The 21,462-nt window shown below is 43.4% G+C and overlaps 33 non-coding genes across 33 annotated transcripts; 18 read left to right on the top strand and 15 right to left on the bottom strand.

The window, feature by feature from the left end:
- Positions 1-321: 321 nt before the first annotated feature.
- On the bottom strand, positions 322-395 carry trnat-ugu (transfer RNA threonine (anticodon UGU)). The gene has a single exon. It is a non-coding gene; the product is annotated as a tRNA-Thr (tRNA).
- Positions 396-1,337: 942 nt separating this feature from the next.
- On the top strand, positions 1,338-1,419 carry trnal-uag (transfer RNA leucine (anticodon UAG)). Its single transcript has one exon. It is a non-coding gene; the product is annotated as a tRNA-Leu (tRNA).
- Positions 1,420-2,113: 694 nt separating this feature from the next.
- trnat-agu (transfer RNA threonine (anticodon AGU)) lies at positions 2,114-2,187 on the top strand. The gene has a single exon. It is a non-coding gene; the product is annotated as a tRNA-Thr (tRNA).
- A 1,398-nt stretch (positions 2,188-3,585) lies between these two features.
- trnat-agu (transfer RNA threonine (anticodon AGU)) lies at positions 3,586-3,659 on the top strand. The gene has a single exon. It is a non-coding gene; the product is annotated as a tRNA-Thr (tRNA).
- A 238-nt stretch (positions 3,660-3,897) lies between these two features.
- trnat-ugu (transfer RNA threonine (anticodon UGU)) lies at positions 3,898-3,971 on the bottom strand. Its single transcript has one exon. It is a non-coding gene; the product is annotated as a tRNA-Thr (tRNA).
- A 1,092-nt stretch (positions 3,972-5,063) lies between these two features.
- trnat-agu (transfer RNA threonine (anticodon AGU)) lies at positions 5,064-5,137 on the top strand. Its single transcript has one exon. It is a non-coding gene; the product is annotated as a tRNA-Thr (tRNA).
- Positions 5,138-5,375: 238 nt separating this feature from the next.
- Positions 5,376-5,449, bottom strand: trnat-cgu (transfer RNA threonine (anticodon CGU)). The gene has a single exon. It is a non-coding gene; the product is annotated as a tRNA-Thr (tRNA).
- A 565-nt stretch (positions 5,450-6,014) lies between these two features.
- Positions 6,015-6,096, top strand: trnal-uag (transfer RNA leucine (anticodon UAG)). The gene has a single exon. It is a non-coding gene; the product is annotated as a tRNA-Leu (tRNA).
- Positions 6,097-6,824: 728 nt separating this feature from the next.
- trnat-ugu (transfer RNA threonine (anticodon UGU)) lies at positions 6,825-6,898 on the bottom strand. Its single transcript has one exon. It is a non-coding gene; the product is annotated as a tRNA-Thr (tRNA).
- A 338-nt stretch (positions 6,899-7,236) lies between these two features.
- trnal-aag (transfer RNA leucine (anticodon AAG)) lies at positions 7,237-7,318 on the top strand. Its single transcript has one exon. It is a non-coding gene; the product is annotated as a tRNA-Leu (tRNA).
- Positions 7,319-7,641: 323 nt separating this feature from the next.
- trnat-cgu (transfer RNA threonine (anticodon CGU)) lies at positions 7,642-7,715 on the bottom strand. Its single transcript has one exon. It is a non-coding gene; the product is annotated as a tRNA-Thr (tRNA).
- Positions 7,716-8,301: 586 nt separating this feature from the next.
- Positions 8,302-8,375, top strand: trnat-agu (transfer RNA threonine (anticodon AGU)). The gene has a single exon. It is a non-coding gene; the product is annotated as a tRNA-Thr (tRNA).
- A 153-nt stretch (positions 8,376-8,528) lies between these two features.
- On the top strand, positions 8,529-8,610 carry trnal-uag (transfer RNA leucine (anticodon UAG)). Its single transcript has one exon. It is a non-coding gene; the product is annotated as a tRNA-Leu (tRNA).
- Positions 8,611-9,338: 728 nt separating this feature from the next.
- trnat-ugu (transfer RNA threonine (anticodon UGU)) lies at positions 9,339-9,412 on the bottom strand. Its single transcript has one exon. It is a non-coding gene; the product is annotated as a tRNA-Thr (tRNA).
- Positions 9,413-9,738: 326 nt separating this feature from the next.
- On the top strand, positions 9,739-9,820 carry trnal-aag (transfer RNA leucine (anticodon AAG)). The gene has a single exon. It is a non-coding gene; the product is annotated as a tRNA-Leu (tRNA).
- Positions 9,821-10,141: 321 nt separating this feature from the next.
- On the bottom strand, positions 10,142-10,215 carry trnat-cgu (transfer RNA threonine (anticodon CGU)). Its single transcript has one exon. It is a non-coding gene; the product is annotated as a tRNA-Thr (tRNA).
- A 594-nt stretch (positions 10,216-10,809) lies between these two features.
- trnat-agu (transfer RNA threonine (anticodon AGU)) lies at positions 10,810-10,883 on the top strand. The gene has a single exon. It is a non-coding gene; the product is annotated as a tRNA-Thr (tRNA).
- Positions 10,884-11,121: 238 nt separating this feature from the next.
- trnat-ugu (transfer RNA threonine (anticodon UGU)) lies at positions 11,122-11,195 on the bottom strand. The gene has a single exon. It is a non-coding gene; the product is annotated as a tRNA-Thr (tRNA).
- A 561-nt stretch (positions 11,196-11,756) lies between these two features.
- Positions 11,757-11,830, top strand: trnat-agu (transfer RNA threonine (anticodon AGU)). The gene has a single exon. It is a non-coding gene; the product is annotated as a tRNA-Thr (tRNA).
- A 376-nt stretch (positions 11,831-12,206) lies between these two features.
- On the bottom strand, positions 12,207-12,280 carry trnat-cgu (transfer RNA threonine (anticodon CGU)). Its single transcript has one exon. It is a non-coding gene; the product is annotated as a tRNA-Thr (tRNA).
- Positions 12,281-12,934: 654 nt separating this feature from the next.
- On the bottom strand, positions 12,935-13,008 carry trnat-cgu (transfer RNA threonine (anticodon CGU)). The gene has a single exon. It is a non-coding gene; the product is annotated as a tRNA-Thr (tRNA).
- Positions 13,009-13,582: 574 nt separating this feature from the next.
- Positions 13,583-13,656, top strand: trnat-agu (transfer RNA threonine (anticodon AGU)). Its single transcript has one exon. It is a non-coding gene; the product is annotated as a tRNA-Thr (tRNA).
- Positions 13,657-14,032: 376 nt separating this feature from the next.
- On the bottom strand, positions 14,033-14,106 carry trnat-cgu (transfer RNA threonine (anticodon CGU)). Its single transcript has one exon. It is a non-coding gene; the product is annotated as a tRNA-Thr (tRNA).
- Positions 14,107-14,760: 654 nt separating this feature from the next.
- On the bottom strand, positions 14,761-14,834 carry trnat-cgu (transfer RNA threonine (anticodon CGU)). The gene has a single exon. It is a non-coding gene; the product is annotated as a tRNA-Thr (tRNA).
- Positions 14,835-15,408: 574 nt separating this feature from the next.
- Positions 15,409-15,482, top strand: trnat-agu (transfer RNA threonine (anticodon AGU)). The gene has a single exon. It is a non-coding gene; the product is annotated as a tRNA-Thr (tRNA).
- Positions 15,483-15,635: 153 nt separating this feature from the next.
- Positions 15,636-15,717, top strand: trnal-uag (transfer RNA leucine (anticodon UAG)). Its single transcript has one exon. It is a non-coding gene; the product is annotated as a tRNA-Leu (tRNA).
- Positions 15,718-16,445: 728 nt separating this feature from the next.
- Positions 16,446-16,519, bottom strand: trnat-ugu (transfer RNA threonine (anticodon UGU)). The gene has a single exon. It is a non-coding gene; the product is annotated as a tRNA-Thr (tRNA).
- A 1,337-nt stretch (positions 16,520-17,856) lies between these two features.
- trnat-agu (transfer RNA threonine (anticodon AGU)) lies at positions 17,857-17,930 on the top strand. Its single transcript has one exon. It is a non-coding gene; the product is annotated as a tRNA-Thr (tRNA).
- A 153-nt stretch (positions 17,931-18,083) lies between these two features.
- On the top strand, positions 18,084-18,165 carry trnal-uag (transfer RNA leucine (anticodon UAG)). The gene has a single exon. It is a non-coding gene; the product is annotated as a tRNA-Leu (tRNA).
- A 728-nt stretch (positions 18,166-18,893) lies between these two features.
- Positions 18,894-18,967, bottom strand: trnat-ugu (transfer RNA threonine (anticodon UGU)). The gene has a single exon. It is a non-coding gene; the product is annotated as a tRNA-Thr (tRNA).
- An 835-nt stretch (positions 18,968-19,802) lies between these two features.
- trnat-agu (transfer RNA threonine (anticodon AGU)) lies at positions 19,803-19,876 on the top strand. The gene has a single exon. It is a non-coding gene; the product is annotated as a tRNA-Thr (tRNA).
- A 534-nt stretch (positions 19,877-20,410) lies between these two features.
- Positions 20,411-20,484, top strand: trnat-agu (transfer RNA threonine (anticodon AGU)). The gene has a single exon. It is a non-coding gene; the product is annotated as a tRNA-Thr (tRNA).
- Positions 20,485-20,722: 238 nt separating this feature from the next.
- On the bottom strand, positions 20,723-20,796 carry trnat-ugu (transfer RNA threonine (anticodon UGU)). Its single transcript has one exon. It is a non-coding gene; the product is annotated as a tRNA-Thr (tRNA).
- Positions 20,797-21,462: the final 666 nt, after the last annotated feature.

Genomic DNA, 21,462 nt, shown 5'->3' with positions numbered 1-21,462 from the left:
TATTTGTGTGAAATTACACAGTTGCTTCTTTATCCCATAATCCCAAAAAAAGCAGTATTACGTGCACTGAAAATGTTAAAAACGTGCCAACCTGACAGAGCAATAGAGCAGAGTGGTATAGTGGACCTTGTAGCATTTGATCTCAGTATTTGATCTTGCGAAACCGGGAGTGATAGAAGAACCATTTCAAGCATAAAACAACTCCCTTTTTGGCCTTTGCCAACATGACTGTAGCTTTACACATCTTTTGCCTTGAAATGACCAATAAAATTGTACTGGGCATTTAGAAGCAAGCTAATCATAAGTAGTGTTTATACACAGAGGCACTGCTGGGATTTGAACCCAGGATCTCCTGTTTACAAGACAGGCGCTTTAACCAGCTAAGCCACAGCGCCTCATTTAAAGGATTTCAAATCCCAGAGAATTGCCCATATGTAGATGGTGCGTGCAAAAACATCAAGTGATTAAGGCACTCCTGGAAGGAATACACGAGATCTCCAAGACATGCTTTTACCCGCTAGGCCCCAGTACCTACGCCGCACACAAAGAAGTCCAGCGATCAAGGAAGTCTTGTAACTTGATCTCAGGATTTCACGGATGCGTTGGGCATTTTGTAGCCATCTGACACACAGCGCCTCATTTAAAGGATTTCAAATCCCAGAGAATTGCCCATATGTACCGTGAGCCAAAAACCCAATTATATTTCGATGGATGTTAGAGTTGCACCTTCTGCGACAAAACTTCATGGGACGCCATGTGGAAGTGCACCTTGGTAATGAATGCAAAGGCGTAATCCAACATGTCAGAATTGATTCCACATGAACTTTGTTACAGCTTGAAACTGCTAGCACTTGATCTCAATATCTGATCTTGCGAAAATGGCAGTGATAGAACAACCATTTCAAGCACAAAACAACTCCTTTTATGAACATTGTAGTGTCAAAGTAGATGGTGCGTGCAAAAACATCAAGTGATTAAGGCACTCCTGGAAGGAATACACGAGATCTCCAAGACATGCTTTTACCCGCTAGGCCCCAGTACCTACGCCGCACACAAAGAAGTCCAGCGATCAAGGAAGTCTTGTAACTTGATCTCAGGATTTCACGGATGATCCAGCCACAGAAAGGAGTGGCATCTTGCTTTTTGCAGACAGGAGATCCTGGGTTCAAATCCCAGCAGTGCCTGAGCTGACTGTGTCTTTATGCATCTTTTGCCTTTAATTGACTAAACTATTGCGTTGGGCATTTAGTAGCAAGCGTGGATCTCGTCGCCAATTTATCCTACGCGCTTACATGCCTACTGCGTTATTTTTCCCCGAGGCAAAAGCTGCGCCTTGAGGTAGTGTGGCCGAGTGGTCTAAGGCGCTGGATTTAGGCTCCAGTCTCTCAGGAGCCGTGGGTTCAAATCCCACCACTGCCATTTGACACCAGGTGCCTATGGAAGGCACTTCATATAATGATATAGGGTTCTTACCTCCTGCAGGTCATCAATGTTTACTCTTTGTACAATTATGCACAGATGATCAGCTCTTCTAGTTAAGACATCCTCCCTGCTGAGCTTCCTAGCTCGTAACCTGCACGAATGCAACAGAAAAACAAGTGCAGGAAGTGTGGCTGAGTGGTCCAAAGCGCTGGCTTAAGGCTCCAGTCTCTCAGGACAAGTGGAATCCCACCACTGCCATCTGACAACTACAGGCTATCGATTCTATATCTCAAATGAATGACTTTGTTTGAGACAGGAGTTGACTTATCTTGACTGATCTTGCGAAAATGGCAGTGATAGAACATCCATTTCAAGCACAAAACAACTCCTTTTATGAACATTGTAGTGTCAAAGTAGATGGTGCGTGCAAAAACATCAAGTGATTAAGGCACTCCTGGAAGGAATACACGAGATCTCCAAGACATGCTTTTACCCGCTAGGCCCCAGTACCTACGCCGCACACAAAGAAGTCCAGCGATCAAGGAAGTCTTGTAACTTGATCTCAGGATTTCACGGATGATCCAGCCACAGAATGGAGTGGCATCTTGCTTTTTGCAGACATTGTTTTGTGATCTTCTCTGAGAGTTTACCTTTAGACTGTGTGGCTGAAAATGAAGCCAGAGTCTTGAGTGGCGCTGTGGCTTAGTTGGTTAAAGTGCCTGTCTAGTAAACAGGAGATCCTGGGTTCGAATCCCAGCAGTGCCTGAACTGACTGTGTCTTTATGCATCTTTTGCCTTTAATTGACTGAACTTTTGCGTTGGGCATTTAGTAGCAAGCGTGGATCTCGTTGTTGTTAGAAGAACCATTTCAAGCATAAAACAACTCCCTTTTTGGCCTTTGCCAACATGACTGTAGCTTTACACATCTTTTACCTTGAAATGACCAATAAAATTGTACTGGGCATTTAGAAGCAAGCTAGTCATAAGTAGTGTTTATACACAGAGGCACTGCTAAGATTTGAACCCAGGATCTCCTGTTTACAAGACAGGCGCTTTAACCAGCTAAGCCAAAGCGCCTCATTTAAACGATTTCAAATCCCAGAGAATTGCCCATATGTACCGTGAGCCAAAAACGGATGGATGTTAGAGTTGCACATTCTGCGACAAAACTTCATGGGACGCCATGTGGAAGTGCACCTTGGTAATGTATGCAAAGGCGTAATCCAACATATCAGAATTGATTACACATGAACTTTGTTACAGCTTGAAACTGCTAGCACTTGATCTCAATATCTGATCTTGCGAAAATGGCAGTGATAGAAGAACGATTTCAAGCACAAAACAACTCCTTTTATGAACATTGTAGTGTCAAAGTAGATGGTGCGTGCAAAAACATCAAGTGATTAAGGCACTCCTGGAAGGAATACACGAGATCTCCAAGACATGCTTTTACCCGCTAGGCCCCAGTACCTACGCCGCACACAAAGAAGTCCAGCGATCAAGGAAGTCTTGTAACTTGATCTCAGGATTTCACGGATGCGTTGGGCATTTAGTAGCAAGCGTGGATCTCGTTGTCAATTTATCCTACGCGCTTACATGCCTACGGCGTTATTTTTCCCCGGGGCAAAAAGCTGCGCCTTGAGGTAGTGTGGCCGAGTGGTCTAAGGCGCTGGATTTAAAACTTCATGGGACGCCATGTGGAAGTGCACCTTGGTAATGTATGCAAAGGCGTAATCCAACATGTCAGAATTGATTCCACATGAACTTTGTTACAACTTGAAACTGCTAGCACTTGATCTCAATAGCTGATCTTGCGAAAATGGCAGTCATAGAACAACCATTCCAAGCACAAAACAACTCCTTTTATGAACATTGTAGTGTCAAAGTAGATGGTGCGTGCAAAAACATCAAGTGATTAAGGCACTCCTGGAAGGAATACACGAGATCTCCAAGACATGCTTTTACCCGCTAGGCCCCAGTACCTACGCCGCACACAAAGAAGTCCAGCGATCAAGGAAGTCTTGTAACTTGATCTCAGGATTTCACGGATGATCCAGCCACAGAATGGAGTGGCATCTTGCTTTTTGCAGACATTGTTTTGTGATCTTCTCTGAGAGTTTACCTTTAGACTGTGTGGCTGAAAATGAAGCCAGAGTCTTGAGTGGCGCTGTGGCTTAGTTGGTTAAAGTGCCTGTCTAGTAAACAGGAGATTCTGGGTTCAAATCCCAGCAGTGCCTGAGCTGACTGTGTCTTTATGCATCTTTTGCCTTTAATTGACTAAACTATTGCGTTGGGCATTTAGTAGCAAGAGTGGATCTCGTTGTTGTTAGAAGAACCATTTCAAGCATAAAACAACTCCCTTTTTGGCCTTTGCCAACATGACTGTAGCTTTACACATCTTTTGCCTTGAAATAACCAATAAAATTGTACTGGGCATTTAGAAGCAAGCTAGTCATAAGTAGTGTTTATACACAGAGGCACTGCTAGGATTTGAACCCAGGATCTCCTGTTTACAAGACAGGCGCTTTAACCAGCTAAGCCACAGCGCCTCATTTAAACGATTTCAAATCCCAGAGAATTGCCCATATGTACCGAGAGCCAAAAACGGATGGATGTTAGAGTTGCACCTTCTGCGACAAAACTTCATGGGACGCCATGTGGAAGTGCACCTTGGTAATGTATGCAAAGGCGTAATCCAACATGTCAGAATTGATTCCACATGAACTTTGTTACAGCTTGAAACTGCTAGCACTTGATCTCAATATCTGATCTTGCGAAAATGGCAGTGATAGAACAACCATTTCAAGCACAAAACAACTCCTTTTATGAACATTGTAGTGTCAAAGTAGATGGTGCGTGCAAAAACATCAAGTGATTAAGGCACTCCTGGAAGGAATACACGAGATCTCCAAGACATGCTTTTACCCGCTAGGCCCCAGTACCTACGCCGCACACAAAGAAGTCCAGCGATCAAGGAAGTCTTGTAACTTGATCTCAGGATTTCACGGATGCGTTGGGCATTTTGTAGCCATCTGACACACAGCGCCTCATTTAAAGGATTTCAAATCCCAGAGAATTGCCCATATGTACCGTGAGCCAAAAACCCAATTATATTTCGATGGATGTTAGAGTTGCACCTTCTGCGACAAAACTTCATGGGACGCCATGTGGAAGTGCACCTTGGTAATGTATGCAAAGGCGTAATCCAACATGTCAGAATTGATTCCACATGAACTTTGTTACAGCTTGAAACTGCTAGCACTTGATCTCAATATCTGATCTTGCGAAAATGGCAGTGATAGAACAACCATTTCAAGCACAAAACAACTCCTTTTATGAACATTGTAGTGTCAAAGTAGATGGTGCGTGCAAAAACATCAAGTGATTAAGGCACTCCTGGAAGGAATACACGAGATCTCCAAGACATGCTTTTACCCGCTAGGCCACAGTACCTACGCCGCACACAAAGAAGTCCAGCGATCAAGGAAGTCTTGTAACTTGATCTCCGGATATCACGGATTCAAGGATGATCCAGCCACAGAATGGATTGGCATCTTGCTTTTTGCAGACATTGTTTTGTTATCTTCTCTGAGAGTTTACCTTTAGACTGTGTGGCTGAAAATGAAGCCATCAGCTTGAGTGGCGCTGTGGCTTAGTTGGTTAAAGTGCCTGTCTAGTAAACAGGAGATCCTGGGTTCGAATCCCAGCAGTGCCTGAGCTGACTGTGTCTTTATGCATCTTTTGCATTTAAATGACTGAACTTTTGCGTTGGGCATTTAGTAGCAAGCGTGGATCTCGTTGTTGTTAGAAGAACCCATTCAAGCATAAAACAACTCCCTTTTTGGCCTTTGCCAACATGACTGTAGCTTTACACATCTTTTGCTTTGAAATGACTAATAAAATTGTACTGGGCATTTAGAAGCAAGCTAGTCATAAGTAGTGTTTATACACAGAGGCACTGCTGGGAAATGAACCCAGGATCTCCTGTTTACGAGAAAGGCACTTTAACCAGCTAAGCCACAGCGCCTCATTTAAACGATTTCAAATCCCAGAGAATTGCCCATATGTTCCGAGAGCCAAAAACGGATGGATGTTAGAGTTGCACCTTCTGCGACAAAACTTCATGGGACGCCGTGTGGAAGTGCACCTTGGTAATGTATGCAAAGGCGTAATCCAACATATCAGAATTGATTCCACATGAACTTTGTTACAGCTTGAAACTGCTAGCACTTGATCTCAATATCTGATCTTGCGAAAATGGCAGTGATAGAAGAACCATTTCAAGCACAAAACAACTCCTTTTATGAACATTGTAGTGTCAAAGTAGATGGTGCGTGCAAAAACATCAAGTGATTAAGGCACTCCTGGAAGGAATACACGAGATCTCCAAGACATGCTTTTACCCGCTAGGCCCCAGTACCTACGCCGCACACAAAGAAGTCCAGCGATCAAGGAAGTCTTGTAACTTGATCTCAGGATTTCACGGATGCGTTGGGCATTTAGTAGCAAGCGTGTATCTCGTTGTCAATTTATCCTACGCGCTTACATGCCTACGGCGTTATTTTTCCCCGGGGCAAAAAGCTGAGCCTTGAGGTAGTGTGGCCGAGTGGTCTAAGGCGCTGGATTTAGGCTCCAGTCTCTCAGGAGGCGTGGGTTCAAATCCCACCACTGCCATTTGACACCAGGTGCATATGGAAAGCACTTCTTATAATGATATAGGGTTCTTACCTCTTGCAGGTCATCAATGTTTACTCTTTGTACAATTATGCACAGATGATCAGCTCTTCTAGTTAAGACATCCTCCCTGCTGAGCTTCCTAGCTCGTAACCTGCACGAATGCAACAGAAAAACAAGTGCAGGAAGTGTGGCTGAGTGGTCCAAAGCGCTGGCTTAAGGCTCCAGTCTCTCAGGACAAGTGGAATCCCACCACTGCCATCTGACAACTACAGGCTATCGATTCCATATCTCAAATGAATGACTTTGTTTGAGACAGGAGTTGACTTATCTGTAGTTTCCACCGCTGGTTGAACAGCGTGAAGCATCAAAAAATCATCTATGGCTAAAGCAACAACATCTTCTGACTTTTTGTGTGAAATTACACAGTTGCTTCTTTATCCCATAATCCCAAAAAAAGCAGTATTACGTGCACTGAAAATGTTGAAACGTGCCAACCTGACAGAGCAATAGAGCAGAGTGGTATAGTGGACCTTGTAGCATTTGATCTCAATATTTGATCTTGCGAAACCGGGAGTGATAGAAGAACCATTTCAAGCATAAAACAACTCCCTTTTTGGCCGTTGCCAACATGACTGTAGCTTTACACATCTTTTGCCTTGAAATGACCAATAAAGTTGTACTGGGCATTTAGAAGCAAGCTAGTCATAAGTAGTGTTTATACACAGAGGCACTGCTGGGATTTGAACCCAGGATCTCCTGTTTACAAGACAGGCGCTTTAACCAGCTAAACCACAGCGCCTCATTTAAAGGATTTCAAATCCCAGAGAATTGCCCATATGTACCGTGAGTCAAAAACCCAATTATATTTCGATGGCTGTTAGAGTTGCACCTTCTGCGACAAAACTTCATGGGACGCCGTGTGGAAGTGCACCTTGGTAATGTATGCAAAGGCGTAATCCAACATGTCAGAATTGATTCCACATGAGCTGACTGTGTCTTTATTCATCTTTTGCTTTTAATTGACTAAACTATTGCGTTGGGCATTTAGTAGCAAGCGTGGATCTCGTTGTCAATTTATCCTACGTGCTCACATGCCTACGGCGTTATTTTTCCCCGGGGCAAAAAGCTGCTTCTTGAGGTAGTGTGGCCAAGTGGTCCAAGGCGCTGGATTAAGGCTCCAGTCTCTCAGGAGGCGTGGATTCGAATCCCACCACTGCCATTTGACAACTAAAGGCTATTGATTCCATATCTCAAATGAATGACTTTGTTTAAGACAGGAGTTGACTCATCTGTAGTCTCCACCGCAGGTTGAACAGTGTGCAGCATTAAAAAAAAAAAAAAAATCTATGGCTAAAGAAACAGCATCTTCTGACTTTTTGTGTGAAATTACACAGTTGCTTCTTCATGCCATAATCGGAGAAAAAGAAGTATTATGTACACTGAAAATGTTGAAAGGCAGACACATCTTTTGCCTTGAAATGACCAATGAAATTGTATTGGGCATTCAGAAGAAAGCTAGTCATAAGTGGTGTTTATAGACAGAGGCACTGCTGGGATTTGAACCCAGGATCTCCTGTTTACGAGACTGGCACTTTAACCAGCTAAGCCACAGCGCCTCATTTAAAGGATTTCAAATCCCAGAGAATTGCCCATATGTACCGTGAGCCAAAAACCCAATTATATTTCGATGGATGTTAGAGTTGCACCTTCTGCGACAAAACTTCATGGGACGCCATGTGGAAGTGCACCTTGGTAATGTATGCAAAGGCGTAATCCAACATATCAGAATTGATTCCACATGAACTTTGTTACAGCTTGAAACTGCTAGCACTTGATCTCAATATCTGATCTTGCGAAAATGGCAGTGATAGAAGAACCATTTCAAGCACAAAACAACTCCTTTTATGAACATTGTAGTGTCAAAGTAGATGGTGCCTGCAAAAACATCAAGTGATTAAGGCACTCCTGGAAGGAATACACGAGATCTCCAAGACATGCTTTTACCCGCTAGGCCCCAGTACCTACGCCGCACACAAAGAAGTCCAGCGATCAAGGAAGTCTTGTAACTTGATCTCAGGATTTCACGGATGATCCAGCCACAGAATGGAGTGGCATCTTGCTTTTTGCAGACATTGTTTTGTGATCTTCTCTGAGAGTTTACCTTTAGACTGTGTGGCTGAAAATGAAGCCAGAGTCTTGAGTGGCGCTGTGGCTTAGTTGGTTAAAGTGCCTGTCTAGTAAAAAGGAGATCCTGGGTTCAAATCCCAGCAGTGCCTGAGCTGACTGTGTCTTTATGCATCTTTTGCCTTTAATTGACTAAACTATTGCGTTGGGCATTTAGTAGCAAGCGTGGATCTCGTTGTCAATTTATCCTACGCGCTTACATGCCTACTGCGTTATTTTTCCCCGAGGCAAAAGCTGCGCCTTGAGGTAGTGTGGCCGAGTGGTCTAAGGCGCGGGATTTAGGCTCCAGTCTCTCAGGAGGCGTGGGTTCAAATCCCACAACTGCCATTTGACACCAGGTGCCTATGGAAAGCACTTCATATAATGATATAGGGTTCTTACCTCTTGCAGGTCATCAATGTTTACTCTTTGTACAATTATGCACAGATGATCAGCTCTTCTAGTTAAGACATCCTCCCTGCTGAGCTTCCTAGCTCGTAACCTGCACGAATGCAACAGAAAAACAAGTGCAGGAAGTGTGGCTGAGTGGTCCAAAGCGCTGGCTTAAGGCTCCAGTCTCTCAGGACAAGTGGAATCCCACCACTGCCATCTGACAACTACAGGCTATCGATTCCATATCTCAAATGAATGACTTTGTTTGAGACAGGAGTTGACTTATCTGTAGTCTCCACCGCTGGTTGAACAGTGTGAAGCATCAAAAAATCATCTATGGCTAAAGCAACAACATCTTCTGACTTTTTGTGTGAAATTACACAGTTGCTTCTTTATCCCATAATCCCAAAAAAAGCAGTATTACGTGCACTGAAAATGTTGAAACGTGCCAACCTGACAGAGCAATAGAGCAGAGTGGTATAGTGGACCTTGTAGCATTTGATCTCAATATTTGATCTTGCGAAACCGGGAGTGATAGAAGAACCATTTCAAGCATAAAACAACTCCCTTTTTGGCCTTTGCCAACATGACTGTAGCTTTACACATCTTTTGCCTTGAAATGAACAATAAAATTGTACTGGGCATTTAGAAGCAAGCTAGTCATAAGTAGTGTTTATACACAGAGGCACTGCTGGGATTTGAACCCAGGATCTCCTGTTTACAAGACAGGCACTTTAACCAGCTAAGCCACAGCGCCTCATTTAAATGATTTCAAATCCCAGAGAATTGCCCATATGTACCGTGAGCCAAAAACGGATGGATGTTAGAGTTGCACCTTCTGCAACAAAACTTCATGGGACGCCGTGTGGAAGTGCACCTTGGTAATGTATGCAAAGGCGTAATCCAACATGTCAGAATTGATTCCACATGAGCTGACTGTGTCTTTATACATCTTTTGCTTTTAATTGACTAAACTATTGCGTTGGGCATTTAGTAGCAAGCGTGGATCTCGTTGTCAATTTATCCTACGTGCTCACATGCCTACGGCGTTATTTTTCCCCGGGGCAAAAAGCTGCTTCTTGAGGTAGTGTGGCCGAGTGGTCCAAGGCGCTGGATTAAGGCTCCAGTCTCTCAGGAGGCGTGGGTTCGAATCCCACCACTGCCATTTGACAACTAAAGGCTGTTGATTCCATATCTCAAATGAATGAATTTGTTTAAGACAGGAGTTGACTCATCTGTAGTCTCCACTACAAGTTGAACAGTGTGAAGCATTAAAAAAAAAAAAAATCTAAGGCTAAAGAAACAGCATCTTCTGACTTCTTGTGTGAAATTACACAGTTGCTTCTTCATGCCATAATCGGAGAAAAAGAAGTATTATGTGCACTGAAAATGTTGAAAGACAGACACATCTTTTGCCTTGAAATGACCAATGAAATTGTATTGGGCATTCAGAAGAAAGCTAGTCATAAGTGGTGTTTATAGACAGAGGCACTGCTGGGATTTGAACCCAGGATCTCCTGTTTACGAGACAGGCACTTTAACCAGCTAAGCCACAGCGCCTCATTTAAAGGATTTCAAATCCCAGAGAATTGCCCATATGTACCGTGAGCCAAAAACCCAATTATATTTCGATGGATGTTAGAGTTGCACCTTCTGCGACAAATCTTCATGGGACGCCATGTGGAAGTGCACCTTGGTAATGTATGCAAAGGCGTAATCCAACATGTCAGAATTGATTCCACATGAACTTTGTTACAGCTTGAAACTGCTAGCACTTGATCTCAATATCTGATCTTGCGAAAATGGCAGTGATAGAACAACCATTTCAAGCACAAAACAACTCCTTTTATGAACATTGTAGTGTCAAAGTAGATGGTGCGTGCAAAAACATCAAGTGATTAAGGCACTCCTGGAAGGAATACACGAGATCTCCAAGACATACTTTTACCCGCTAGGCCCCAGTACCTACGCCGCACACAAAGAAGTCCAGCGATCAAGGAAGTCTTGTAACTTGATCTCAGGATTTCACGGTTTCACGGATGATCCAGCCACAGAATGGATTGGCATCTTGCTTTTTGCAGACATTGTTTTGTGATCTTCTCTGAGAGTTTACCTTTAGACTGTGTGGCTGAAAATGAAGCCAGCAGCTTCAGTGGCGCTGTGGTTTAGTTGGTTAAAGTGCCTGTCTAGTAAACAGGAGATCCTGGGTTTGAATCCCAGCAGTGCCTGAGCTGACTGTGTCTTTATGCATCTTTTGCCTTTAATTGACTGAACTTTTGCGTTGGGCATTTAGTAGCAAGCGTGGATCTCGTTGTTGTTAGAAGAACCATTTCAAGCATAAAACAACTCCCTTTTTGGCCTTTGCCAACATGACTGTAGCTTTACACATCTTTTGCCTTGAAATGACCAATAAAATTGTACTGGGCATTTAGAAGCAAGCTAGTCATAAGTAGTGTTTATACACAGAGGCACTGCTAGGATTTGAACCCAGAATCTCCTGTTTACAAGACAGGCGCTTTAACCAGCTAAGCCACAGCGCCTCATTTAAAGGATTGCAAATCCCAGAGAATTGCCCATATGTACCGAGAGCCAAAAACGGATGGATGTTAGAGTTGCACCTTCTGCGACAAAACCTCATGGGACGCCGTGTGGAAGTGCACCTTGGTAATGTATGCAACATATCAGAATTGATTCCACATGAACTTTGTTACAGCTTGAAACTGCTAGCACTTGATCTCAATATCTGATCTTGCGAAAATGGCAGTGATAGAAGAACCATTTCAAGCACAAAACAACTCCTTTTATGAACATTGTAGTGTCAAAGTAGATCGTGCGTGCAAAAACATCAAGTGATTAAGGCACTCCTGGAAGGAATACACGAGATCTCCAAGACATGCTTTTACCCGCTAGGCCCCAGTACCTACGCCGCACACAAAGAAGTCCAGCGATCAAGGAAGTCTTGTAACTTGATCTCAGGATTTCACGGATGATCCAGCCACAGAATGGAGTGGCATCTTGCTTTTTGCAGACATTGTTTTGTGATCTTCTCTGAGAGTTTACCTTTAGACTGTGTGGCTGAAAATGAAGCCAGAGTCTTGAGTGGCGCTGTGGCTTAGTTGGTTAAAGTGCCTGTCTAGTAAACAGGAGATCCTGGGTTCAAATCCCAGCAGTGCCTGAGCTGACTGTGTCTTTACCCGCTAGGCCCCAGTACCTATGCCGCAGGTACTGCCATTTGACAACTAAAGGCTATTGATTCCATATCTCAAATGAATGACTTTGTTTAAGACAGGAGTTGACTCATCTGTAGTCTCCACCGCAGGTTGAACAGTGTGCAGCATTAAAAAAAAAAAAATCTATGGCTAAAGAAACAGCATCTTCTGACTTTTTGTGTGAAATTACACAGTTGCTTCTTCATGCCATAATCGGAGAAAAAGAAGTATTATGTGCACTGAAAATGTTGAAAGGCAGACACATCTTTTGCCTTGAAATGACCAATGAAATTGTATTTGGCATTCAGAAGAAAGCTAGTCATAAGTGGTGTTTATAGACAGAGGCACTGCTGGGATTTGAACCCAGGATCTCCTGTTTACGAGACAGGCACTTTAACCAGCTAAGCCACAGCGCCTCATTTAAAGGATTTCAAATCCCAGAGAATTGCCCATATGTACCGTGAGCCAAAAACCCAATTATATTTCGATGGATGTTAGAGTTGCACCTTCTGCGACAAAACTTCATGGGACGCCATGTGGAAGTGCACCTTGGTAATGTATGCAAAGGCGTAATCCAACATGTCAGAATTGATTCCACATGAACTTTGTTACAGCTTGAAACTGCTAGCACTTGATCTCAATATCTGATCTTGCGAAAATGGCAGTGATAGAACAACCATTTCAAGCACAAAACAACTCCTTTTATGAACATTGTAGTGTCAAAGTAGATGGTGCGTGCAAAAACATCAAGTGATTAAGGCACTCCTGGAAGGAATACACGAGATCTCCAAGACATGCTTTTACCCGCTAGGCCCCAGTACCTACGCCGCACACAAAGAAGTCCAGCGATCAAGGAAGTCTTGTAACTTGATCTCAGGATTTCACGGATGCGTTGGGCATTTTGCGTGGATCTCATTGTTGTTAGAAGAACCATTTCAAGCATAAAACAACTCCCTTTTTGGCCTTTGCCAACATGACTGTAGCTTTACACATCTTTTGCTTTGAAATGACTAATAAAACTGTACTGGGCATTTAGAAGCAAGCTAGTCATAAGTAGTGTTTATACACAGAGGCACTGCTGGGAAATGAACCCAGGATCTCCTGTTTACGAGACAGGCACTTTAACCAGCTAAGCCACAGCGCCTCATTTAAACGATTTCAAATCCCAGAGAATTGCCCATATGTACCGAGAGCCAAAAACGGATGGATGTTAGAGTTGCACCTTCTGCGACAAAACTTCATGGGACGCCGTGTGGAAGTGCACCTTGGTAATGTATGCAAAGGCGTAATCCAACATATCAGAATTGATTACACATGAACTTTGGTACAGCTTGAAACTGCTAGCACTTGATCTCAATATCTGATCTTGCGAAAATGGCAGTGATAGAAGAACCATTTCAAGCACAAAACAACTCCTTTTATGAACATTGTAGTGTCAAAGTAGATGGTGCGTGCAAAAACATCAAGTGATTAAGGCACTCCTGGAAGGAATACACGAGATCTCCAAGACATGCTTTTACCCGCTAGGCCCCAGTACCTACGCCGCACACAAAGAAGTCCAGCGATCAAGGAAGTCTTGTAACTTGATCTCAGGATTTCACGGATGATCCAGCCACAGAATGGAGTGGCATCTTGCTTTTTGCAGACATTGTTTTGTGATCTTCTCTGAGAGTTTACCTTTAGACTGTGTGGCTGAAAATGAAGCCAGAGTCTTGAGTGGCGCTGTGGCTTAGTTGGTTAAAGTGCCTGTCTAGTAAACAGGAGATCCTGGGTTCAAATCCCAGCAGTGCCTGAGCTGACTGTGTCTTTACCCGCTAGGCCCCAGTACCTATGCCGCAGGTACTGCCATTTGACAACTAAAGGCTATTGATTCCATATCTCAAATGAATGACTTTGTTTAAGACAGGAGTTGACTCATCTGTAGTCTCCACCGCAGGTTGAACAGTGTGCAGCATTAAAAAAAAAAAAATCTATGGCTAAAGAAACAGCATCTTCTGACTTTTTGTGTGAAATTACACAGTTGCTTCTTCATGCCATAATCGGAGAAAAAGAAGTATTATGTGCACTGAAAATGTTGAAAGGCAGACACATCTTTTGCCTTGAAATGACCAATGAAATTGTATTTGGCATTCAGAAGAAAGCTAGTCATAAGTGGTGTTTATAGACAGAGGCACTGCTGGGATTTGAACCCAGGATCTCCTGTTTACGAGACAGGCACTTTAACCAGCTAAGCCACAGCGCCTCATTTAAAGGATTTCAAATCCCAGAGAATTGCCCATATGTACCGTGAGCCAAAAACCCAATTATATTTCGATGGATGTTAGAGTTGCACCTTCTGCGACAAAACTTCATGGGACGCCATGTGGAAGTGCACCTTGGTAATGTATGCAAAGGCGTAATCCAACATGTCAGAATTGATTCCACATGAACTTTGTTACAGCTTGAAACTGCTAGCACTTGATCTCAATATCTGATCTTGCGAAAATGGCAGTGATAGAACAACCATTTCAAGCACAAAACAACTCCTTTTATGAACATTGTAGTGTCAAAGTAGATGGTGCGTGCAAAAACATCAAGTGATTAAGGCACTCCTGGAAGGAATACACGAGATCTCCAAGACATGCTTTTACCCGCTAGGCCCCAGTACCTACGCCGCACACAAAGAAGTCCAGCGATCAAGGAAGTCTTGTAACTTGATCTCAGGATTTCACGGATGCGTTGGGCATTTTGCGTGGATCTCATTGTTGTTAGAAGAACCATTTCAAGCATAAAACAACTCCCTTTTTGGCCTTTGCCAACATGACTGTAGCTTTACACATCTTTTGCTTTGAAATGACTAATAAAACTGTACTGGGCATTTAGAAGCAAGCTAGTCATAAGTAGTGTTTATACACAGAGGCACTGCTGGGAAATGAACCCAGGATCTCCTGTTTACGAGACAGGCACTTTAACCAGCTAAGCCACAGCGCCTCATTTAAACGATTTCAAATCCCAGAGAATTGCCCATATGTACCGAGAGCCAAAAACGGATGGATGTTAGAGTTGCACCTTCTGCGACAAAACTTCATGGGACGCCGTGTGGAAGTGCACCTTGGTAATGTATGCAAAGGCGTAATCCAACATATCAGAATTGATTACACATGAACTTTGGTACAGCTTGAAACTGCTAGCACTTGATCTCAATATCTGATCTTGCGAAAATGGCAGTGATAGAAGAACCATTTCAAGCACAAAACAACTCCTTTTATGAACATTGTAGTGTCAAAGTAGATGGTGCGTGCAAAAACATCAAGTGATTAAGGCACTCCTGGAAGGAATACACGAGATCTCCAAGACATGCTTTTACCCGCTAGGCCCCAGTACCTACGCCGCACACAAAGAAGTCCAGCGATCAAGGAAGTCTTGTAACTTGATCTCAGGATTTCACGGATGATCCAGCCACAGAATGGATTGGCATCTTGCTTTTTGCAGACATTGTTTTGTGATCTTCTCTGAGAGTTTACCTTTAGACTGTGTGGCTGAAAATGAAGCCAGAGTCTTGAGTGGCGCTGTGGCTTAGTTGGTTAAAGTGCCTGTCTAGTAAACAGGAGATCCTGGGTTCAAATCCCAGCAGTGCCTGAGCTGTCTGTGTCTTTATGCATCTTTTGCCTTTAATTGACTAAACTATTGCGTTGGGCATTTAGTAGCAAGCGTGGATCTCGTTGTCAATTTATCCTGCGCGCTTACATGCCTACTGCGTTATTTTTCCCCGAGGCAAAAGCTGCGCCTTGAGGTAGTGTGGCCGAGTGGTCTAAGGCGCTGGATTTAGGCTCCAGTCTCTCAGGAGGCGTGGGTTCAAATCCCACCACTGCCATTTGACACCAGGTGCATATGGAAAGCACTTCTTATAATGATAAAGGGTTCTTACCTCTTGCAGGTCATCAATGTTTACTCTTTGTACAATTATGCACAGATGATCAGCTCTTCTAGTTAAGACATCCTCCCTGCTGAGCTTCCTAGCTCGTAACCTGCACGAATGCAACAGAAAAACAAGTGCAGGAAGTGTGGCTGAGTGGTCCAAAGCGCTGGCTTAAGGCTCCAGTCTCTCAGGACAAGTGGAATCCCACCACTGCCATCTGACAACTAGAGGCTATCGATTCCATATCTCAAATGAATGACTTTGTTTGAGACAGGAGTTGACTTATTTGTAGTCTCCACCGCTGGTTGAACAGCGTGAAGCATCAAAAAATCATCTATGGCTAAAGCAACAACATCTTCTGACTTTTTGTGTGAAATTACACAGTTGCTTCTTTATCCCATAATCCCAAAAAAAGCAGTATTACGTGCACTGAAAATGTTGAAACGTGCCAACCTGACAGAGCAATAGAGCAGAGTGGTATAGTGGACCTTGTAGCATTTGATCTCAATATTTGATCTTGCGAAACCGGGAGGGATAGAAGAAGCATTTCAAGCATAAAACAACTCCCTTTTTGGCCGTTGCCAACATGACTGTAGCTTTACACATCTTTTGCCTTGAAATGACCAATAAAATTGTACTGGGCATTTAGAAGCAAGCTAGTCATAAGTAGTGTTTATACACAGAGGCACTGCTGGGATTTGAACCCAGGATCTCCTGTTTACAAGACAGGCACTTTAACCAGCTAAGCCACAGCGCCTCATTTAAAGGATTTCAAATCCCAGAGAATTGCCCATATGTAGATGGTGAGTGCAAAAACATTAAGTGATTAAGGCACTCCTGGAAGGAATACACGAGATCTCCAAGACATGCTTTTACCCGCTAGGCCCCAGTACCTACGCCGCACACAAAGAAGTCCAGCGATCAAGGAAGTCTTGTAACTTGATCTCAGGATTTCACGGATGCGTTGGGCATTTTGTAACAATCTGACACACAGCGCCTCATTTAAAGGATTTCAAATCCCAGAGAATTGCCCATATGTACCGTGAGCCAAAAACCCAATTATATTTCGATGGATGTTAGAGTTGCACATTCTGCGACAAAACTTCATGGGACGCCATGTGGAAGTGCACCTTGGTAATGTATGCAAAGGCGTAATCCAACATGTCAGAATTGATTCCACATGAACTTTGTTACAGCTTGAAACTGCTAGCACTTGATCTCAATGTCTGATCTTGCGAAAATGGCAGTGATAGAACAACCATTTCAAGCACAAAACAACTCCTTTTATGAACATTGTAGTGGCAAAGTAGATGGTGCGTGCAAAAACATCAAGTGATTAAGGCACTCCTGGAAGTAATACACGGGATCTCCAATACATGCTTTTACCCGCTAGGCCCCAGTACCTACGCCGCACACAAAGAAGTCCAGCGATCAAGGAAGTCTTGTAACTTGATCTCAGGATTTCACGGATGCGTTGGCCATTTTGTAGCCATCTGACACACAGCGCCTCATTTAAAGGATTTCAAATCCCAGAAAATTGCCCATATGTACCGTGAGCCAAAAACCCAATTATATTTCGATGGATGTTAGAGTTGCACCTTCTGCGACAAAACTTCATGGGACGCCATGTGGAAGTGCACCTTGGTAATGTATGCAAAGGCGTAATCCAACATGTCAGAAATGATTCCACATGAACTTTGTTACAACTTGAAACTGCTAGCACTTGATCTCAATAGCTGATCTTGCGAAAATGGCAGTGATAGAACAACCATTTCAAGCACAAAACAACTCCTTTTATGAACATTGTAGTGTCAAAGTAGATGGTGCGTGCAAAAACATCAAGTGATTAAGGCACTCCTGGAAGGAATACACGAGATCTCCAAGACATGCTTTTACCCGCTAGGCCCCGGTACCTACGCCGCACACAAAGAAGTCCAGCGATCAAGGAAGTCTTGTAACTTGATCTCAGGATTTCACGGATGATCCAGCCACAGAATGGAGTGGCATCTTGCTTTTTGCAGACATTGTTTTGTGATCTTCTCTGAGAGTTTACCTTTAGACTGTGTGGCTGAAAATGAAGCCAGAGTCTTGAGTGGCGCTGTGGCTTAGTTGGTTAAAGTGCCTGTCTAGTAAACAGGAGATCCTGGGTTCAAATCCCAGCAGTGCCTGAGCTGACTGTGTCTTTATGCATCTTTTGCCTTTAATTGACTAAACTATTGCGTTGGGCATTTAGTAGCAAGCGTGGATCTCGTTGTCAATTTATCCTGCGCGCTTACATGCCTACTGCGTTATTTTTCCCCGAGGCAAAAGCTGCGCCTTGAGGTAGTGTGGCCGAGTGGTCTAAGGCGCTGGATTTAGGCTCCAGTCTCTCAGGAGGCGTGGGTTCAAATCCCACCACTGCCATTTGACACCAGGTGCATATGGAAAGCACTTCTTATAATGATAAAGGGTTCTTACCTCTTGCAGGTCATCAATGTTTACTCTTTGTACAATTATGCACAGATGATCAGCTCTTCTAGTTAAGACATCCTCCCTGCTGAGCTTCCTAGCTCCTAACCTGCACGAATGCAACAGAAAAACATGTGCAGGAAGTGTGGCTGAGTGGTCCAAAGCGCTGGCTTAAGGCTCCAGTCTCTCAGGACAAGTGGAATCCCACCACTGCCATCTGACAACTAGAGGCTATCGATTCCATATCTCAAATGAATGACTTTGTTTGAGACAGGAGTTGACTTATTTGTAGTCTCCACCGCTGGTTGAACAGCGTGAAGCATCAAAAAATCATCTATGGCTAAAGCAACAACATCTTCTGACTTTTTGTGTGAAATTACACAGTTGCTTCTTTATCCCATAATCCCAAAAAAAGCAGTATTACGTGCACTGAAAATGTTGAAACGTGCCAACCTGACAGAGCAATAGAGCAGAGTGGTATAGTGGACCTTGTAGCATTTGATCTCAATATTTGATCTTGCGAAACCGGGAGTGATAGAAGAAGCATTTCAAGCATAAAACAACTCCCTTTTTGGCCGTTGCCAACATGACTGTAGCTTTACACATCTTTTGCCTTGAAATGACCAATAAAATTGTACTGGGCATTTAGAAGCAAGCTAGTCATAAGTAGTGTTTATACACAGAGGCACTGCTGGGATTTGAACCCAGGATCTCCTGTTTACAAGACAGGCACTTTAACCAGCTAAGCCACAGCGCCTCATTTAAAGGATTTCAAATCCCAGAGAATTGCCCATATGTAGATGGTGCGTGCAAAAACATCAAGTGATTAAGGCACTCCTGGAAGGAATACACGAGATCTCCAAGACATGCTTTTACCCGCTAGGCCCCAGTACCTACGCCGCACACAAAGAAGTCCAGCGATCAATGAAGTCTTGTAACTTGATCTCAGGATTTCACGGATGCGTTGGGCATTTTGTAACAATCTGACACACAGCGCCTCATTTAAAGGATTTCAAATCCCAGAGAATTGCCCATATGTACCGTGAGCCAAAAACCCAATTATATTTCGATGGATGTTAGAGTTGCACCTTCTGCGACAAAACTTCATGGGACGCCATGTGGAAGTGCACCTTGGTAATGTATGCAAAGGCGTAATCCAACATGTCAGAATTGATTCCACATGAACTTTGTTACAGCTTGAAACTGCTAGCACTTGATCTCAATATCTGATCTTGCGAAAATGGCAGTGATAGAACAACCATTTCAAGCACAAAACAACTCCTTTTATGAACATTGTAGTGTCAAAGTAGATGGTGCGTGCAAAAACATCAAGTGATTAAGGTACTCCTGGAAGGAATACACGAGATCTCCAAGACATGCTTTTACCCGCTAGGCCCCAGTACCTACGCCGCACACAAAGAAGTCCAGCGATCAAGGAAGTCTTGTAACTTGATCTCAGGATTTCACGGTTTCACGGATGATCCAGCCACAGAATGGATTGGCATCTTGCTTTTTGCAGACATTGTTTTGTGATCTTCTCTGAGAGTTTACCTTTAGACTGTGTGGCTTAAAATGAAGCCAGCAGCTTGAGTGGCGCTGTGCCTTAGTTGGTTAAAGTGCCTGTCTAGTAAACAGGAGATCCTGGGTTCGAATCCCAGCAGTGCCTGAGCTGACTGTGTATTTATGCATCTTTTGCCTTTAATTGACTGAACTTTTGCGTTGGGCATTTAGTAGCAAGCGTGGATCTCGTTGTTGTTAGAAGAACCATTTCAAGCATAAAACAACTCCCTTTTTGGCCTTTGCCTACATGACTGTATCTTTACACATCTTTTGCTTTGAAATGACTAATAAAATTGTACTGGGTATTTAGAAGCAAGCTAGTCATAAGTAGTGTTTATACACAGAGTTTATACACACGAGATCTCCAAAACATGCTTTTACCCGCTAGGCCCCAGTACCTACGCCGCACACAAAGAAGTCCAGCGATCAAGGAAGTCTTGTAACTTGATCTCAGGATTTCACGGATGCGTTGGGCATTTAGTAGCGATCAAGGAAGTCTTGTAACTTGATCTCAGGATTTCACGGATGATCCAGCCACAGAATGGAGTGGCATCTTGCTTTTTGCAGACATTGTTTTGTGATCTTCTCTGAGAGTTTACCTTTAGACTGTGTGGCTGAAAATGAAGCCAGAGTCTTGAGTGGCGCTGTGGCTTAGTTGGTTAAAGTGCCTGTCTAGTAAACAGGAGATCCTGGGTTCGAATCCCAGCAGTGCCTGAGCTGACTGTGTCTTTATGCATCTTTTGCCTTTAATTGACTGAACTTTTGCGTTGGGCATTTAGTAGCAAGCGTGGATCTCGTTGTTGTTAGAAGAACCATTTCAAGCATAAAACAACTCCCTTTTTGGCCTTTGCCAACATGACTGTAGCTTTACACATCTTTTGCCTTGAAATGACCAATAAAATTGTACTGGGCATTTAGAAGCAAGCTAGTCATAAGTAGTGTTTATACACAGAGGCACTGCTAGGATTTGAACCCAGGATCTCCTGTTTACAAGACAGGCGCTTTAACCAGCTAAGCCAAAGCGCCTCATTTAAACGATTTCAAATCCCAGAGAATTGCCCATATGTACCGTGAGCCAAAAACGGATGGATGTTAGAGTTGCACATTCTGCGACAAAACTTCATGGGACGCCATGTGGAAGTGCACCTTGGTAATGTATGCAAAGGCGTAATCCAACATATCAGAATTGATTACACATGAACTTTGGTACAGCTTGAAACTGCTAGCACTTGATCTCAATATCTGATCTTGCGAAAATGGCAGTGATAGAAGAACCATTTCAAGCACAAAACAACTCCTTTTATGAACATTGTAGTGTCAAAGTAGATGGTGCGTGCAAAAACATCAAGTGATTAAGGCACTCCTGGAAGGAATACACGAGATCTCCAAGACATGCTTTTACCCGCTAGGCCCCAGTACCTACGCCGCACACAAAGAAGTCCAGCGATCAAGGAAGTCTTGTAACTTGATCTCAGGATTTCACGGATGCGTTGGGCATTTTGTAACAATCTGACACACAGCGCCTCATTTAAAGGATTTCAAATCCCAGAGAATTGCCCATATGTACCGTGAGCCAAAAACCCAATTATATTTCGATGGATGTTAGAGTTGCACCTTCTGCGACAAATCTTCATGGGACGCCATGTGGAAGTGCACCTTGGTAATGTATGCAAAGGCGTAATCCAACATGTC

Source organism: Channa argus, chromosome 10, assembly GCF_033026475.1.
Source record: "Channa argus isolate prfri chromosome 10, Channa argus male v1.0, whole genome shotgun sequence".
Taxonomy (NCBI): Eukaryota; Metazoa; Chordata; class Actinopteri; order Anabantiformes; family Channidae; genus Channa; species Channa argus.
Note: the sequence above shows the minus strand (reverse complement) of the source record. Positions and strands in the feature narration are given on the sequence as shown.